This window comes from Phacochoerus africanus, chromosome 2, assembly GCF_016906955.1.
Source record: "Phacochoerus africanus isolate WHEZ1 chromosome 2, ROS_Pafr_v1, whole genome shotgun sequence".
NCBI lineage: Eukaryota > Metazoa > Chordata > Mammalia > Artiodactyla > Suidae > Phacochoerus > Phacochoerus africanus.
The window spans coordinates 208,696,117-208,712,490 of NC_062545.1; the positions used below are offsets into that span (position 1 = coordinate 208,696,117).

General features: G+C 44.0%; 1 long non-coding RNA gene across 1 annotated transcript; it reads right to left on the reverse strand.

Annotated features, from left to right (window-relative positions):
• Nucleotides 1-2,877: 2,877 nt before the first annotated feature.
• On the reverse strand, nt 2,878-16,007 carry LOC125121269 (uncharacterized). Its single transcript, XR_007133419.1, has 4 exons — nt 15,952-16,007; nt 13,318-13,516; nt 4,069-4,138; nt 2,878-2,940 (listed from the first exon to the last, which is right to left on the reverse strand). It is a non-coding gene; the product is annotated as an uncharacterized LOC125121269 (long non-coding RNA).
• Nucleotides 16,008-16,374: the final 367 nt, after the last annotated feature.

Sequence of the window (16,374 nt, forward strand, 5' to 3'; positions counted from 1 at the left end):
GGGAGAGTGGGCAAGATCTAAAGGCAGCAGCATCACTGATGTCCCTCACCAGGGCCCTGGAAAGTGGTCTGCTTGCAAAATACACTCTGTCCTCTCATCTCTTCTCTTTCTCACCCCTTCTGCCTTTTTCTTTCTCATAAGAGATAAGGAGAGAGAAATGCATTCAAATTAGGGACCCCAGCCATTGATTTTTACTTGCAGTTGGTGGATTGTAATCAATGTTAATTAACCAGATTCTTTTTCAGCAAAAGGTTGGGACAGGAGAGTAACTGCACAATATTTTTGACCAAGACAACAGATATTAATGGGCTCTGGGGTGGCCAGAGAGCCTGAGGGAGAAGGAGGGCGGTGCTGAGAGGCCACATGCGCAGGAAAGGGAGAGACTGAGATAGTTTTAAAGTGGTCCTGTCCGTGGGCCCTGGTAGCATTTTTTGGAAGCCAAGCAGGGAAGCTCAGCTTTTTACAGATCTTGCTTTCTTTCTGCCCCAGGAAAAGTGGGCTTCATCAGAGAGTAATTCCTACATTGTCAGCAAGGCAGCCAAGCACACTCCTCTGATGATTATCACTCTGCCATGTGGCTCACACTTGGGCCATGTGGCTCAATGGGAAGAGAAAGGTATTTAGCACTGGAAGGTGGGCTTGAGACTTAGGAGGTGCTCCCTGGCTATGGAACTGTGGGCAGGTTACATAACATCTGGACCCTCATCTTCCCCATGAGGTACATGATTACAACTGACCTCAGGAGCATTGACACAAGACTCAAATAAGATTCTATGCATATCATAACACGCCAGCAGCCACCACTGTTGTAAGTTGTGAGGACAAAGCTTTGGCGCCTCTGATCTCAACCAGCCAGCATGAAAAGATGGGAGCCAAGGTTCCTTTCCAATCTCGACCCACCCCTAATGATGTACAGAGTTGTCTTGGCAGTACACAGTTTTTATTCCAAAGAGGACTTCTCTTTAAATCTAAGTGTTGCATTGAGAAGAGGACCCCCAGATGGGCCAATGCTACTTTTCAATATCCCAGAGCAAGTAAAGAAAGTGATAAGAGTTGGAAACATGATAGAGCTGCCAAAATTACTCCCCACATCTGTATCTGATTTGAAACAGGGCATGCATTACAATTTTTTGGTCATGAGAGAAAATAGAAACCAAGGAAGCCTATGGGTACAACCTCTTAAAGAGACCCATCGCAGTCAAGTTCCTGGGGTTTCCTCAACATCATTTTAGTCAAATGGGGCCTCTGCCTCCAAGAGACACTTTCAGACCTTTCAATCAATAGAAGGGCACCATTGTTTTTCAAGTCTTTCAAGTCCCCTGGGAGGAAGGAAGACTATGGGGGAACAGGATAGCAGGTCATACTGCCATGCAAGAAAAAGATTCCTCATTGCTCTTGGTGACCTCTTGGCCACTGGCACATGGAAGTCCCAACTGTACTGATACACACTAGCTCCTCCTTGCCAAGGCACCTGTAGGCATCTTCCACTTAAGGAAGGTGAATGAGAGGAGGCTTGGAGAGAGAGAGGAGGGAAGAAGGGAGAAAGAGGGGAGTAGAGGAGGTTGTCAAAGACTCATGGGTTCAATAAACAGTGCTGAGCATGGGCCTTGAGGCAGTGCCCACCCCCTACCCAGGTCATTATGGAGACCCAGAGGGAAACATCATCTCTGCCCTCAAGTTGCTCATAGGATCCTGGGTTGGCTGGAGGGAGGCAGATTCACAGAGAATCACCACGCAGGGCCTGGGTGAGTACAGACAACCCCCTGTCCCCGGAGGTTCTGGGGGTGGGAAAGAAGAAGTCATTAAAGGACTTTATCAGTGAAGAGAATGAGGAAAGATCAGAAGGGAGAAGTAACTGAGGAAGCAGAAAGGGAGGGAAAATAAGGAGACAGCAGACGAAAAAATTATTACTTCACCCCAGGATTTATATACTCAGCTCATATGCAAATTTTGTCTCATTGATCTGTGATTTCAGTGAATAAAGCTGCCTCTTTTGGAGAGCTATCGATTGTGAAGCAAGCTGAGAAGGCCAGGGCCGTCCTGCATAGACCTGGGGAGTGAGCTCGCTGCAGGTGGGTCCTGCATTAATTAGGGAAGAGCAGTTGCTCACAGTGACCAAGGTTCATCCTTGAGAGAGGAAGTATCTTTAATGGCACCGCCTGCCCCAGTACAAAAACACCCTAGTTTCCAAAACAGGGCCTTGTCCACCATCCCAGAGCCCTGCAGCAGAGCCCCCTCTTTGTCTGGTCCAAGGGTGAGGAGCCTCTTTTCTCACAGGAGCACCATGCATCCCCTACTTGTACTTCCTATAAGATGACTATTCAGATTTATTCATGCTCAAAGCTTGGCCCCTCTGGGCTCTATGTTGAATCCCAGTGGTTTCTGGGGAGAGTCCCACCATAAGCCTGACTGAGGAGAAGAGAGATTTCAATTCTGGACCTACTCCAGCGAGCACCTGGAAGATACCAGGGGCCAGGAGAAGGTTCAGCCTGGGGCCAGGATCTGGGGGGGGTTTCTCCCGCAGGAGCCTGAAAGCTGCTGAAGCAGGTGAGCCCAGGGGGAGTGGGTGTGGAAAGAGAGAGACAGAGGGCTCAGGGCTGAAGCCTAAGAAGTTTACACATTCAAGGGTTGGGAGAGAAAGAAGGAGCTGAGAGATGCTGACAGTAGGGCAAGAAAGAAGCAAGCAAAGGAGGTCATGAAGAGACACAGGAGAGGAGAGAAATTCAGACACATCAGAGCAGGTAAGCTAAGCAAGAACAAGATGTTAACAAAGATATCCATCCACTGCTTATCTTGACTCAAGGTTCATGAGGCACCTCTTCATTAGGCATCGTAGCAGAACCCATGAATACGATAGAGAACAAAGCTTACCTGGCCTCGTGATGCTGGCAGTGGCCTGGGGCAGACAGAGTACTTGTGGCACATAGGGCTTCTCAGACTCTGTGGAAAAGAATGAGCTGTTATTATTTTACTGTCCACCCATTGTGGATAGATACCACTGTCACGGCAAGGTCAAGTTGCTAGGAAAGTTTGTAAACTCTTATACTGCTGTACTTATCTGCTCACAGACTGACATGGGCTGCCTACCACATCTTGAGTAGCTCAGACGGCAGAGATGTTGAATGCCTACCAAACAGCTCCTCTCTCCTTCTACCTTACCAAGGGCATTAGTGGTTTTCAGGATGCTAAGGAACTATATTTACCAGCTAAGGATAGGCAAGGAGGTATCTTTGGCAGAACTTAGAGGAAAATTTCATAAAGGGGGCTGACTCATCTTAGAGACATTCCTTTTAGTTCCTGCCCCCTTTACTGATAGAATGGCTTGCATTCCAGCTTCCATCTTGGAATCATGAGGCAACACTAAGGATACTGGAACAAAAAGTTCTAAAGAACCTGGGTCCTTATTGACATTAAAGCTATCACATCAATTCTGGAGAGCATAATTCTACATTTCTTATTACATGAAAGGAAAGATTTTATCTGATTTAAGCCATTGCAATTTTGGGACAACCAACAAGTATATTTCTCATCTGTTCCATGAGTTAATGGGGACTTATCATATGGGAGTAAATACCATCATCACAATAATTTAGAAAGTCCAGAGAAATGGTCTCCATCACAGTTTGGAGGGAGAGTTGGGAAAAGCTATCAGAAAGAGGTAAAAGACAGAATAAAAGGCTGAAGGAGGAGGAGTTAACTAGAGAAAAGGACTAATGGGGAAAAGAGTTTTCCAAGCCCCAAATAAAATCCATACATGCACGTATGTATATCTAGTTGATGCAAAGACCAGGAGGTGGGGCCGTAAGATGAACTCAGAGTAGTCTGGTCTGGCTGGAACAAGAGTGTAAAGAAGGAGTGACAGGGAAGAAATAGCAGGGGCTGCCACAGAGGGGGAGGCAGTGGTCCACATGAAGGAAGCAGACACTTGACTTTCTGGAAGTCTCCATCCCCACCAAATTCAGAATCTTTCAGAAGATTGTGTTTCCTGCTAGAAATCGGCTGGCAGACATTAGTCCTGGTCTCATCTCTGAGGGGGGAAATCATGTTCAGTGTTCCCAAGTCACTCACCTCTTGGGTTTCCATTTCCAAATCCACAAAACAAGGTTCCTGCTACTGTCCCATCAACCTCACCAGGGATCTGTGGACAAGAGGTCGTGATGTCTTACCCTCAAGAAACATAAAGGCTTCATGCTCAGCCCTCTCATTTTACTCATCAGCATCACAAGGCCCAGAGAAGTGGTCCCACCTGGATGGGGAGAGCTGAGCCTGCAATTTCCCTCTCCCAACTCTCCGGCTATTATTCTTTCCCCGCAAAGAGCTGAGTGTTTTGCCCTTGAAGTGGATGGTTATTGTTCCTGCCAAAGGGAACACAGCAGAGCAAGATGATAGAGTTTCTTATTTCAAGAAACCCAGTACTTGAAGGTGCTTTGAAATAACACTTTTGCATACTTTTGCAACTAACTAAATATTTGGAGTGTGTCGTCCCATCCTTCCTTTCTGCTCTAAAAGCAAAAACAAGTCTCTGTAATTGGGTGGGGGTGGGTGTTGAAACAGATAAAAGGGAAAATTCAGCTCAGTAACCACAGATGTGAAAGTGCCCTGAAGTCTTTAGACCAGATTCCCATCTTTGGAGGTAACTCTTCATTTTCCACTGAATCACTGAGAAAACAGAGCCAACCCCCTTCGGTTACTTCACAGTTGCTCCCTGAAAAGGTCTTCGTAACCCACCGTCTTCGTTCCATAAACGAACATCTCCAAGAGCCCTGTTTTGATGACCATGATTCGGGGCCTACAGAGGAAGTTCATAATGCAGTGAAATGACGGTATAGGAAAACTGCCTTTTATTTCACTTAGGGCTCATACTAACCCTGAGGGGTGGAATTGTTGTCCCAGTTTTTTAGATAAGGATGTGGTTCCTCCTGACTTCCCTCACAGTCAGGCACTATCCTTCCTAATGCCTCTTTTGTGTTTCAGAGCTTTCCCAGTGCTTCCTGGAAACTCTGATGCCTCCTTGCCTCTGGTAGTTCCCAGCCACCCAGCACCCTCCATTACCAGAAAGATGTGGATATTTCTTCTTAGGTATCATGGCATCTCTGCAAACTCAAAATGTCTAAACCGCCATAACTTAATGTTCTCCTGCAAACTAAACTCCCACATCTTAATTTTTTATTGAGTCAATTGCACAAGATGGAGACCACAAAATCTGCACTTTACCCTAGGAAGTCTATTCACAGACCCCCAAGTACACCTTGTAGTTTCCATCCTCCAGGCTCTACCAAAATTCCATTGTTACTTCCATGATCTTCCCAAGAAGTTGTTCAGCAAGTGCAGAAAAATAAATAAACAAGAATGTTCACTATAACACACTGTCTCTCTCTCTCTTTTTTTTTTTCCTCTTTTTAGGGGCGTACCTGTGGCATATGGATGTTCCTGGGCTATGGGTCTAATCAGAGCTACAACACAGCCACAGCAACATGGGATCTGAGCCTCGTTTGTGACCTATACTGCAGCTTGCAGCAATGCCGGAACCTAACCACTGAATGAGGCCAGGGATTGAATCCGCATCCTCATGAATACTATGTCAAGTTCTTAACCCCCTGAGCCACAATGGGAACTCTACAACACTGTTTCTAATGGAGTTAAAAAAAAATCTCAAAGAAAGAAACAAGGATAGATTGTACAGCACAGAGAAATAGAGCTACTATTTTATAACAAATTTTGTCAAGTATTATCTATGAATATATTGAATCATTTGTTGTACACCTAAAAACAACATAGCATTGTAAATCATAATATTTCAATTTAAAAAAAACTCAGAGAACTGAATTCAACTGTCAGTAAGAGACATTATGTTACACACATACAATGGAATAGTACACAGCCAGTAAGAAGTAAAACAAACACATAACTGTAAGTACTGATACACGTTAAAGAACCATATGTTATGATCCCACTACATAAATATTCTAAAAGGCTCAACAAAATTCTTTTTTGGCTGCCACCTGGGCTGCAGCTGTGGCAACACTGGATCTTTAGCCCACTGTGCCAGGCCCAGATCGAACCTGTGTCCCAGTGCTCCCAAAACAATGCCGATTCCATCGTACCACAGTGGGAACTCCTCAACAAAATTCTTAATGATATATATCTCTGGAATTAGAGATGGAGAAGTAGAAATTTCACTCTCTCCGTTAAATACATTTCTATTTTAAATTACTTTTTATGGCAGTGAATTACTTTCGTAATAATTTTTTTTTCCATTTTGGGAAAAAAAAAAAGCCATTTCCCCCCCCCTTTTTGGAATTACTTATAGCCCATAATGTACCTGGAGAGTCTAAATATGTCTTATCTATCTTTTATCTCCTAGGGCATGAAGCACGATATCTCACATTTTCGCTCATGTCCAATGTTTCCTTAGGTTGGGATATTCTCATTCATTGTATGGTCCTTTAAGAGCCCTGCTCTTTCACATTCCCTTGTATATACTATGGAAGCCCATAGCACCTAAACACACATGTAATTCACCACCACCTTCACATACCTGGGTGGAAATTAAATAAGGCAAAGAATGCATAACCATTCTTCAAAGGGAAAACCTGTTCATCAGATTTGGAGAGAAGGGCTAGGCCACTCAGGTATATAAAATAAGAAAGAAAAAATGAGGAAAAATTTGTTGATTGTTACTCAATCCCTGCTTTCTTTGGGTTTTAAGTTTTAAAATGTTTTCTCTGTGAAATACCATATTATAACCAGTGTCAAAATCCATTACCGAGATGGGAGAAACTGTGTTTAAAGTGGTGGTGAAATATGGGAATGCATAGGTTCCTATATTTACCATTTCCTGGTTGTTTGTTTGTTAGGAGGCAGCGTAAATAATTTAAACTGCTGAGATATATTTTTGAATCTCAGTCACGTGGCAAGATGTGAAACACAGGCAGCCAGAGTATCTTAGCAGAGGATCTTCATAGGACTGGAAACAGGGTGCCAGGTGCTCTTTTAGCAAACAGTAGCTGTGACTGCAGACTTCTTTAGAGACCCAGACCATCAAAAATAGAAATGTTTGGTAGACTGAGAAAGAAAACTAGGCTCCATAACTACCCACAGAAAATAGCAAAGTAGTCTCAATGGTTAAGAAAGGATATCAGTGTGTGGTGTCACTTCCAAAACAGCCCCCCACCCCAAATGATACTTTCAAATGTTAGTTTCACCTCCAGAACACTGGTCCTTGACAGATTTAAGTTGACCAAAACCACTTGGTGGAATTGTGATCTGTGGGGAGACAATATTTTAATATTCTCGTCCATTAGTCACAAAGGCTTTATTGATGCCAGCTCTATGCCTGCAGGGCGTAGGGCAAAGAAGAAGAAGGTGAGAATGTCTGCCAGCAAGGAACTGAGATAAACATAGAAGAGGATGCAATGTTGTGTAAAGTTCATTAGGAAGTTATTAGATGCCTCGATGAGCTTCACAAATGCTGGGAATCATAAGGGAGACGAAAGAAATACGAGACTTAGATGCTGTTCTCTGGAACCTTAACACCTCCTTGGCGGGTGCCAGACCTTCAGTGGGAAACAATGTGAGAACCACAGTACAGCATACAACACTAAATTACCTTGTACAAAGATAAGTCATAAATGGAGGGTTAAGAAAAATGAGAAAAAGAATGATTTAAGACAATTCAATTGATTTTGATTCAACATTTTTGGAACTCCTTTCTGTGTAATGGGCATTAGCAGACACTTGGGAGAGGAGAATGATAGAACAAATTGGGTCAAGGTAATGTTTCCCCCATAAAAGAACCTATTGTTTAGCAGGGAAGATAAGACATACAAAAAAATATAATTAATTCTAGATGTCATCAATTGAACTCAGTTGCCAGGTCCAACCAACAACTGGTATTGAGTTATAGTTAGGAAGATTTTGGCAGCAAAAAATTTAAAGGAAAAGAGGAAGACATGAAGGAGGGGAAAGAAAAAGGAGAAGGGAAGGAAAGACCTTGAATCAGGTGACTTAAACCATGAGAAATTTGCTATTCAAATAGCTTCAAGTCCTGATGAAGGAGGATCCCAGGCTGAGGTTCCCTACTGGGGACCCTGTGCCCCACTGCTGTCCTCATCACGGGTTTTTTTTTTTTGGGGGGGGGTCTTTTTAGGGACACACCCCCAGCACATGGAAGTTCCCAGGATAGGGGTTGAATCGGAGCTACAGCTACCAGTCTACACCACAGCCACAGCAACACAGGATCCAAGCTGTGTCTGGGACCTCCACCACAGCTCATGGCAACACCAGATCCTTAACCCACTAAGCAAAGCCACGGATCAAACCCAGATCCTCGTGGATACTAGTTGGGTTCGTTAACTGCTGAGCCACGACAGGAACTCCATAGGCTTCTTTCTAAAGTTAGTGTCACTTGGAGAGCAAGAGGGTAGCAGCAATTCTAGACTTCACTTCCAGATATGACACCAAGGAAAAAACAAGGGACAGTTGTGTTTAGCGGTTTCTCTTCCAGATCCCCCACTCTCCTGTGTTGGCCAAAGCCAATGTAGCTGTGGACCCAGGACCATGAGAGTCACCTTCCATGAACTGGGGGCTAGGAACAAGACATAGCTCCTGTCCTCAAAAATCTCATACACAAAGGGGGAGATATATTACCCAATTACAGTACCAGGTGCTATAAGCACATTCAAGAGTGGCGTTAGGGAAAGATGAAGAAGGAGAAAATATACAGAGCTGGCTGGTGGAAGAGGAGGGAGTTACAGGGAGAGAAAGAGGTAAGTTCTAGGGTTAGAGGTGGATTCCATGAGTCTCGGACAGATCATGTTTAGGCACTACCAGGTGTGGCACATTCCCAGTACTGGCAAACCTGCTGGAAAACATTAACCCTTTAATAAATGACAGTCCAATTTCTGAAATGAGTGACTTAATGAGCCCAGAGTGTTAAAGGTGGCAGGCAGTTTCCTGAGTCTGACGGGATAGATAATGGGTCTGTCCTGCTGTGCCAAGGAGTTTGAATTTTACGTTGAAGTCTATGGGAAGCCACTGAATGTTTTAAGTATAAGAGGGGCATGATCAAATTTTGGTTTTATAAAAGATCACTCCTGCTGTAGTATGGTAAAGGAAAGACTGGGGCAGCTAGAATGGTTAGCGAGAGTCTGCACAGTAACAAAGCCCATGGAAGAGGAGAAACTAGTCACATCCACCTGAGGGTGAATCTACCATATAGAAATACTGGGCTCTCTCGTCTTCTTTTTTTCTTTTTTTTCTTCCCTTTTTTTCTTTTTAGGGCCATACCTGAAGCATAGGGAAGTTCCCAGGATAGAGTCGAATCGGAGCTGCAGCTGCCAGCCTACACCTCAGCCACAACAACTAGGGATCCAAGCCACATCTGTGACCTACACCATAGCGGGGCCAGGGGATCCAACCAATGTCTCTGTGGATCCTACTTGGGTTCTTAACCCACTGAGATACAATGGGAACTCTTATTTCATCCATTTGGCAGAAACATCTGGAACAGGGAATTTTGGCCTTCATTTCCTGAGCTCAACAGTTTGAAAGAAGCAGTCCTCCTTGTGGCCTTTGCAATTGCTTAGCAGCGATTGTATTTCTATGTGACCTAGACGCATCCTCTCAGAAGAGAACCTTCCTGCTAGTCAAAACAGACAAAAAAAAAAACCTATTAGCTGACCAGCTTCTGAGGCAAGGTACCCTATAGACCGGGGCGTTTTAAATGGCTGTGATCTCCTTTGTGTTCCTCTGTGGACTGAGCATGGACTAAGCCAACTTTCTGCCTCCATAAACGACTCTTACCACATTAGCTCTTTCCTGTCTGCTTCCTGTTACCAGAACCCAGCTCACTCCCAGAGTCCAATTGCTCTGGGCTGTCATTTCTTCATCTATTCCAAAAAAAAAAAAAAAGGGCAGGGTGAGTGTGGGGTGGGGAATCAAAGCCTGATTTAGCCTCAGGGAGCAGTTGAGGGTGAAGCGTGTCCTGTCTGCTAGGTGTTCTGAGCTCTTCAAAAAGAGCAAAGGAGAAGGCGTATTATTCATGCAAGACTGTTTTTCACTCCCTTTGCTGCGGGGTGGAGGAAAGGGAGCGCCATCCCCCCACAGCCTCTCCCCCAGCCTGGCCTTGGGGAGGCTCCAGGGGGGAATAAATTGCAGCAGCACAGCTCTGAGAGGAGAGAGGCCAGGCCGCAGGTGTGCAGTAGGCAGTCCTGAAGGAGCCCGGCCCCAGGCCAGCTGTGGTCTGGGCCAGGCTCAGAGGCTGCCTGCTCTGGGCCCAGCTCCTCTCCAGGGCAGACACTCTCCCATGGCTGCCCCCCCCCCCCCCACCCCCGCGCCACCTTCCCAGAAGCCCCACCTTTGAGCCTTGTCAGAACTTGGGACCCATTAATAAGGAGTCCCTGGGACCTGAATTCAATTCAGCCAGTGCACATTCGTCGAGGTAATAATCAGGGGTTTTTATCCATCCTGTATATTGGCCTGTTTTTCTTTTTTGCTACAGTCACCACCTGAATAGGATTAGAGAAAGCAAAATACTGCAATTCACTGGAGATCACGTTTCCCTTTCCTCCACCTTAGCCTCCACTTGCTGCTGGAAAACAAAGGATAAGCAAGGCTATGGCAGGGGTTCTGGCCAGCAGAGGAGCCAGGGTGGCAGGGATGACCCCAACAGGCTCGGTTCCACCTGCTCGTGAGCCCTGGCCCTCAGTTATTTACTTAGCCAAAGGAGGGCGCTCGGCTGCCGGGAGGCCTGTGCAGGGGCCAGAAGAGTGGATGGTCTTGCCTTAAGGCAAAGACCTCTGGGTGGAAAACATTCTTGGAGAGAAGTTGTGTTTCGTCTTGTGTTTTTACAGGGGTGAGGAAAAGGTCCAACATCCTCACCTGTGCTGATAAGGGGACATGGTAGATCCCAAGTGCCCTGACCGCCCCCCGCTCTGCCACACACACACCCTGCCTCCTGCCTTCCTCTTGAGGGAGAGGAATTTGATGATCTGTTTTTGTGGGCACCCCATAATGGTTTGGGGGCATTTCCCAGATTGTTTCTTCCCCGGGACAATTGTTGGATCTGCTCGGAAGGGAGCCTGGATGGGATATTCAATATCATGCATTTGTTGCTTTAAAAATACCAGTGCCCCAGCAAGAGAAGGTCGTGTACTTCTTATTGGCACATGTCCCCAGACATGGTGTTTTCTTTGTCTTGGAGAATCGCTTAGGTTTAATGGGTGTTGCACATAAAGAATGATGGGAATTTGGTGATCATTTTTGAAAAACAGAAAAACAAAAACAAGAGAAATCAAGCAAAAGCAGGTTATCCTCAGTGCTATACAGACCCTGAGAAGTCACTGGGAGCAGGGAAAGCCTTTGGTGGCAGCAGGGACCCTCTGGATGCATGTGGTGTCACAGAAACCTTTGTCTCATGCCCCCAGTGGACCCCCTGAGCCCTTTCACCCCAGCTCCGCCACAGGCCTCCACTGCCACCCCCTAACCAATCCCATTCCTCTGTCTGTGAACTTGGGCAAGTGATTTTTACTGTGGTCATTTCATGGGCCACCTCACAGAGTGGGGTTCATTCCAGAGTGTTTTCTCCTAAGACATCCCACCCAGCTGATTCCTACACCTCAAAAAGTCACATTGAAAATAAGGTAATAATTATTGCCTAAACTGAAGAGTGGGGTTTCCCCATTGATCACTCTTTCTCTCCCCCAAGCAACCTGCTCTGTGGGTGCTGCTTTGGGGGATGTCAGCTGGGGTGGGGCACCCCCCACATCTGAGAAAGGACAGAACTCTGATCTGTAAAGAACACTGGGCATTCCACCCCCAGCCTTAATTTGCCTTGCCTGTACATACTTCAAACAGGAACCTTTTTTTCTTTCTTTCTTTCTTTTTTTCAATCAGGGATGCTGGCTTTTCAAGGCAATCCCGGAAGCATAAGCTCCAGTAAGTTCTACATTATCCTCCCAGGCCACGCTCCTTAAGGGAAACGGCCTGGTTGCATTCACCTCTGTCTTTCCAGCATTTGGCGTTCCACGGGTGTAACCAAAGTATAGCTACTGCCTAGTGAATCTCTTCCCTTGCACAGAGTGCTGTGTAGATACCATCTCTACCCAGGAAATATGCTGAATTGAATTTAACCTATATTGTAGGAATAGCAAACTACAAAACACCTTGGCCCTAACCAGATGGATCATGGGATTACAGCAGGATCATGAACTCAAAAGCCTCTAGGGGATGGTCAAATGGAGCATAACAGACCCAAGAAACAAACAGAAGTGGTAAGAACACCAGAAATCAAGTTACGGATAATTTCACATTAGAAAAAGAGAAATATCTGGATCTTTCAGGAATTAATGGACATTGATTCTGAACTAATACTAATCATTAGGGTTCCAGAAAACCTCCATAACCCATAGGTAAAAATGGATGCTTAGAGAATTTCATTGATTAATGGACTTTGGGGTCACTTCAGTCTTTCAGTGGGCCCACTATACCCATGAAGATATTCTTTGGTCATTTCCATAGTTCCTGAAAATGTGGTTTGATTAGATATACTCAGCAACTGGTAGAATCATCACGTTGGTTCTTTGACTTATTGAGAGTTTTTCTAATAGGATCGGCAAAGCTGAAACACCTGTAGCACTCCCCTCTGTACCAAAATAATGAACTAAGGGGAATAGCACATTCCTGGGGGAACAGCACAGGTTAGTCCACCAACAAGGGCTTTAAAGTTGTAAAGATGGCAATCCCTATCCCATCTCTATTCAACTGGCCCACGTGACTGCCACTAAAGACAGATGGCTCTTGGAAAATGATGTGTGCTATTTTAAGTGTAACTGGTTATGACTACGATTGAAGCTGTTCTTCCAGACATTGTTTCTTTATCCTATAGATCTGCTGTATGGTTACTGATCAGGTGGATACATTTTCTCAGTTGCTTTGATCTGACAGGAATAACAGTACATATTCACCTCTCTGGCCTCAGGGCTATGTTAATTCTTTTGCCACATGCTATTATTTAGATCAGAGGGATTTTTGTTGTTATCCCAGAGAACATTCTGCTGGACCACAGTTTAGATGACGGCAGGCTAATCAACCAGGTGAGCAGGCAGAAATCGATATCCCACTGAAACACATGTGCATCAAAGGTCAGAAGACACTTCCATTGGAAATACAGGGGTCTCAGAGACAGTTCTAGAAGTTCATGTCTCCATGATATTAGAATATTTTCTCCAATGTGAAAGAAAAATTGCCATACTATACATTCTTCACCTCTAAGGACAAGCAATACTTTTATGGGCTCTCTTTGGGGCTGATACATACCGTGTATGGATGTACTCCTCTGACCCTGTTGCAGTGTAATGCATAAGGTTACTCTTTATTTGAGTGGAGTCCAAAGCAGGAGAAGCTGAGTCAGGCTACAGCGCAAGTTATTCTGCCAATAGGTCTTCCGACTGATGAATCTAATGGAGCTTGAAGTGTTGGTGGCTATTCAGGATGCTCCATGGAACCCATGTCAAGCCTTGAAAAAAGATTCACCATGGAGAGTTCAGACCTGATAGGAATGGATATATGTATATGTATAACTGATTCACTTTGCTGTACACCTGAAACTAACACAACATTCTAAGTCAACTATACTCCAATTAAATATATATATAAAAGGAATCACAAGGTGATTAGAGTCAGCATCATATGACTATACATTCCTTTTAAAAAACCAAGTTTAGGGCAGTCCCCGCCATGGTACAGTAGGTTAAGAACCTGACTACTGTGGCTGGAGTCGCTGTGGAGGTGCAAGCTTGATCCCTGGCCTGGTGCGGCGGGTTAAAGGATCCAGTGTTGCTGGAGCTGTGGTGTAGATCATGGCTGTGGCTCGGATCCAGTACCTGGCCTGGGAACTTGCAGGTGTAGCCATAAAATTAAAAAACAAAAACAAACCAAGTTTACTGAGGTATAATTCACAGACAATAAAATGTACCCATTTTAGTATATAGTTCAATGACTTTCAGTAATTTCTACACATGAAAAACCACAGCACAATCAAGATGAGGAATATTTTCATTAAACCAGAATCCACCCTTGTGTCCCTTTACACAAATCCCCATCCCAACCCCAAACCCAGCCCCAGGCAACCACTGATTCTGTCATTCGAGATGTATCTTTTCACAGAGTTATATAAATGGAATCAGGGTGTATGAACTCTCTTGGGATTTTCTTCATTCAGCATAAATATTTTTGAGATTCTTAAATTCTGTCACACCTATTGGTAGTATCAGCATTTTTTTTCCTTTTTTATTAATGAGAGATAACACATTGTATGGACATACAACTATTTCTTTATCTTTTAATAAAAATTTGGGTTGTTTCCAGGTTTTGAGTCTCCTGAATAAAGCTGCTATAAATATTCTTATAGAGTATTCATGTGGACATACGTTTTTGTTTCCCTTGGATAGACAACTAAGGAGTGGAATTTGGGGGCATATGGTTAGTACATATTTAGCTTTCTAAGAAACCAACAAACTGTTTTTAAAAATGATTGTACCATCTTATAATTTCATCAGAAATACAGGAGAGTTCCAGTTGCTGGACATCCTCACCAACATTTGGTAATGTCAATGTTTTCTATCTTAACTATTTTAATGGGTGTATACTATTTCTTTATGGTTTGAAATTTCATTCCCTGATGTCTAGTGATGTGGAGAATCTTCTAATGGGCTTATTGACTGTTTTTTATATCTTTTGTGGAGTGTCTGTTCAAATTTTGCCCTTTCTTTCTTTTTTTTTTTTAATTACCAAGTTGTATAAGTTCTCTACATAGTCAGGAAACAAGTTATTTTTGCTTACATATACGGTGAATCATTTCTTCTAATCTGTGGCTTACCTTTTCATTTTCATTTTTTTTTCTTTTTATGGCCACACCTGTGGCATATGCAAGTTCCTAGGCTAGGGGTCAAATCAGAGCTGCAGCTGCTGGCCTATGCCATACAGCAATGCTGGATACTTAACCCTCCATGCAAGGCCAGGGATTGAACCCACATCCTCATGGATACTATGTTGGTTTCTTAACATACTGAGCCACAATGAGAACTCCAGCCTTTTCATTTGCTTCATAGAGTTTCTCAAAGAGTAGGAGTTAACTTTGATGAAGTTCAATCATCACATTTGAATTAATGGTTTGGTTTTTGTGTCCTGCCTAAGGAACTAATTTTTCAAAGAAGCGAGGCAACAGACTAAACTTATGGTATTCGTGGTGCTATGTGGTGCTATCCCATCACCCAGAAGCAGCCAGTCTCACAGGGTGGTAAACAGTCTGTTCTAGCTTTGTGTGGAAGATACCACACTCCAAGTCTTGAGTGAGTCCTGCAGAATGTGACATATATGGTGAACCAGTGACCCATATATGGTGTTTCTTCCATAGCCAAAAAACATTTCAGGAGTTCCTGTAGTGGCTCGGTGGTTAACAAATCCATGAGATTGAGGGTTCGATCCCTGGCCTTGCTCAGTGGGTTAAGGATCCGGTGTTGCCATGAGCTATGGTGTAGATTGCAGATGTGGCTCGGATCCCACGTTGCAGTGGCTGTGGTGTAGGCCATTGGCTGCAGCTCTGATTAGACCGCTAGCCTGGGAACCTCCATATGCCACAGAAGCAGCCCTAGAAATGGCAAAAAGACAAAAACAAACAAACAAAATTTCACTAACCAAAGCACAGAAGAAGGAAAAGAAGCTCCAGAATTTCACCCAATGCTTTACTTTTAAAACATTCCCTTCTTATTCCTGGAATTCTGCTAGTTCAGAGGCTAGAGTAGCAACACATAAATTCTCTACTAGGGAACACAACCGAGTTTCCGGTGAATTGAATGTAAAGACTGTGACCTAGAGTTTTAGGCTTCTCGTTCCACTGGATGTTGTTATGACTTCAGGTAAACCTACCTCCAGCCCTGACCCTGGACTTACCTGGTTCAGAAATGTGCATTCTCTGATTGATCAATATCTCCTGCAAATGATTGCTGGTGTCTCCTGCAAAATGGAATTGCATTCTCTGAGTTTTTAATCAGCCAGTTACTTTTTATCTTACCCTTTTTACTGCAAATATAATTTTTTTAAAGAAAGGCACTTAAAATTTCAAAACAGTTGAGTGTACCACAAGGGAGGGAATTATTTTAGACCATATGTGCATTTAATTAGTTACAGCATTGTGTTCTAGGAATAGACTAACACATTGCTTGTTTTATTCATTGGTATAGATTATTTTTATGATGAACCTATCGGAAGCCATTTTGCCCTAGCAGATGAATGGGGCTATAAGGGAGTCACAGCAAGATGGATATATATATATTTTTTAAATGGCTGCACTTGCAGCACATGGACGTTTCCAGG